Genomic DNA, 2,737 nt, shown 5'->3' on the forward strand with positions numbered 1-2,737 from the left:
TGGAGTTAGGAGTTGGAATAGGAGCTTGCTCCGTCCACTCCACGCATCGACCTGGTATTGCAGTACCTCCAGGAACGGTGCACCCCCTCTGGGGAATAATGCTGGTTAAATGTAAGACATTTGGGGGTATTATAGCTTTTAGCCATATGTTGCCGTTTTCTTTACTGCTTCCTTTTTCTTTCGTTTTTTCTTGTATTTTTGTGACAGGGTTTCTGGCTGTCCTGGAACTCACTCTGTAGACCAGGCTGGCCTCGAACTCAGAAATCCACCTGCCTCTGCCTCCCACCACGCCCGGCTCTTATTCCTCTTCTGGTGCTATACTTTTTTTTTTTCAGATTTTTGAGTCAGGGTTTCTCTGTGTATCCCTGGCTGTCCTTGAACTCAGACCTCTGCTTTCCTAGTGCTGGGATTAAAGTCGTGTACCAACATGCCCGTTGGTTTTTTTGTTTGTTTTGCTTTGTTTTTGTTTTTAACGTTAATGGATTTGTGTAATGTGTGTATGTGGTTGCTTTTCTGGTGATTCATGTGTTGTAGCAAAACTTAGTAGCTCATGTTGCACTGAAGTCTGTTTATTTCCCTTTTTGTGGCTGCATTTTCAGGCTAAGTTGCTACGAAATGCAATCTAACAAGTTAATTTCTTTGCACTGTCAGATAAGAAATGCCTAACCTATACTTGTGCTGCCTGTTTGTCACTCCTTTCTGTTACAACTTTTCCCCCTGGCTTTGGATATTTAAATAAGTAAAATTAAACATTAGAGGACTATGCTCCTTAAAGGGCCACTTCATTAAAAAAAAAAAAAAGTCTTCACTATTCATTCGATTTTATCTGAGATTAATAATGAGAATTGAGGAAGAAAACCAGTGTCATTAAAAATGACATTTAAAAGATTTTAAATCTCTCTCTCTCTCTCTCTCTCTCTCTCTCTCTCTGTGTGTGTGTGTGTGTGTGTGTGTGTGTGCATGCACACATGGGCACAGGCCTGTTTCTTTGCAGGGTGGAAACTAGGGAACTAAGAAGAAACAGAGCTATGAGCAGAGCAGGACACCTCTCATGGTAAGGTATTTCTAGCATTCATATTAAAATGGATATTATAAATTAGGACCAGCAGAAATACAGTCTTGAAGAACCCCATAAGCAAGCAAATACTTGCAGTACAGGCAAGAAGAGAACCAGAGTCGTCTAAACCTAAGGGGCTTTTAGTCTGTGGTTGTTTTGTTCATGTCTTTTATTTCCAGGTCCTTCCTGTTTCCTAACAAGTATTCCCTCCCTCAGCGGTAAAGCCCACATTGCCTGAATGTGCCACGGCCCTGGTGGCTGGTTGATTCAGACCAGGGAATAAGTGTAGTGGTGCACACCTGCGATCCAGTCTGCTTTCGCCCTAGGCTGAGTTAGTGCTACTTTCATGCCTACAGTAGCTCTGTCTTGCACATCTTTCTAGTTAATCCAGAGAATAACTTCCTCACAGCCGTCCAACAAACAGGCCCGGGCTTGAGCCTTGTCAGCACACAACAGAAGTGATGGTCTTGTGCTCATGGAGGGAATTGGGCTTTATAGGTGGTACAAGTCTTATGCATATCCATACAGTGCTCAAGAGAAGGGGAAGACAGGAGACAGGAAAGGGTGAGATCTTGGACTAAGCAAGAGAGTGATGTTCCCCTACGGAAAACTCTCCTGTCACAGATAAGTCAGCCCGCACAGCTCCCTGTGCACCAGTTACTGACTGTGTGTGTGTGTTCAAGACGTGCTAGGAACAATGTTGTATGTAGACTTTGTTTTCTTTTTTTTTGGCGGGTTTTGTTTTGTTTTTGTTTTCCGAGACAGGGTTTCTCTGTGTAGTCCTGGCAGGCAGAGGAGGGCCATTGCGGTAAGCCCCGCCCCAAGGGGAGGAACATGCAAATCACACTCGGCGTGCGCGCTCGGGAACGCCGGGAGAGCCGGGGTCGTGGACGTTGTAGCTGAAGCTGTGGGTGCTGGAGTGGGAGTGAGGTGTGGAGGACGCGGACGCGGACGGGAGGAGGAAGGAGCCGCGGGGAAGGCAGGAAGTGAGGGTTGCGAGCGGTCACCACGANGTTAANGTGTCTCGCGGCCGCNGAGCATGGCTGCGTGGTGTGTGTCNGGTATCGCTTCTCGGCCTTTTGGCTAAGATCAAGTGTAGTATCTGTTCTTATCAGTTTAATATCTGATACGTCCTCTATCCGAGGACAATATATTAAATGGATTTTTGGAGTTAGGAGTTGGAATAGGAGCTTGCTCCGTCCACTCCACGCATCGACCTGGTATTGCAGTACCTCCAGGAACGGTGCACCCCCTCTGGGGAGTAATGCTGGTTTAACGTAAGACACTTAGTGGCACTATGGCTTTTAAGTATATGCTGCGGTTACCTCTATTTTTTTTTCTATTTCCGATTTATTGAGCCAGGTTACTACTCCCTAATTACTACCGCTCGGCTTATGTAGACTTTGACAGTGCAAACACAACTTAGAATTGGAGAGATGGCTCATTGCTTAAGAGCATCAACTGCTCTTCTGAAGATCCTGAGTTCAAATTCCCAGCATCCACATGGTGGCTCACAACCATCCGGGGATGAGATCTGACGCCATATTCTGGTGTGTCTTAGAATAACAGTGTATTTATAATAAATCTTTAGCCGGCGTGGTGGTGCATGCCTTTAATCCCAGCACTTGGGAAGCAGAGGCAGGCGGATTTCTGAGTTCGAGGCCAGCCTGGTCTACAGAG

The 2,737-nt window shown here is 46.0% G+C and overlaps 1 non-coding gene across 1 annotated transcript; it reads left to right on the top strand.

The window, feature by feature from the left end:
- Positions 1–2,120: 2,120 nt before the first annotated feature.
- LOC115064202 lies at positions 2,121–2,311 on the top strand. Its single transcript, XR_003844031.1, has one exon. It is a non-coding gene; the product is annotated as a U2 spliceosomal RNA (small nuclear RNA).
- The last annotated feature ends 426 nt before the right edge of the window (positions 2,312–2,737 follow it).

This window comes from Mus pahari, chromosome 5 (assembly GCF_900095145.1).
Source record: "Mus pahari chromosome 5, PAHARI_EIJ_v1.1, whole genome shotgun sequence".
NCBI lineage: Eukaryota > Metazoa > Chordata > Mammalia > Rodentia > Muridae > Mus > Mus pahari.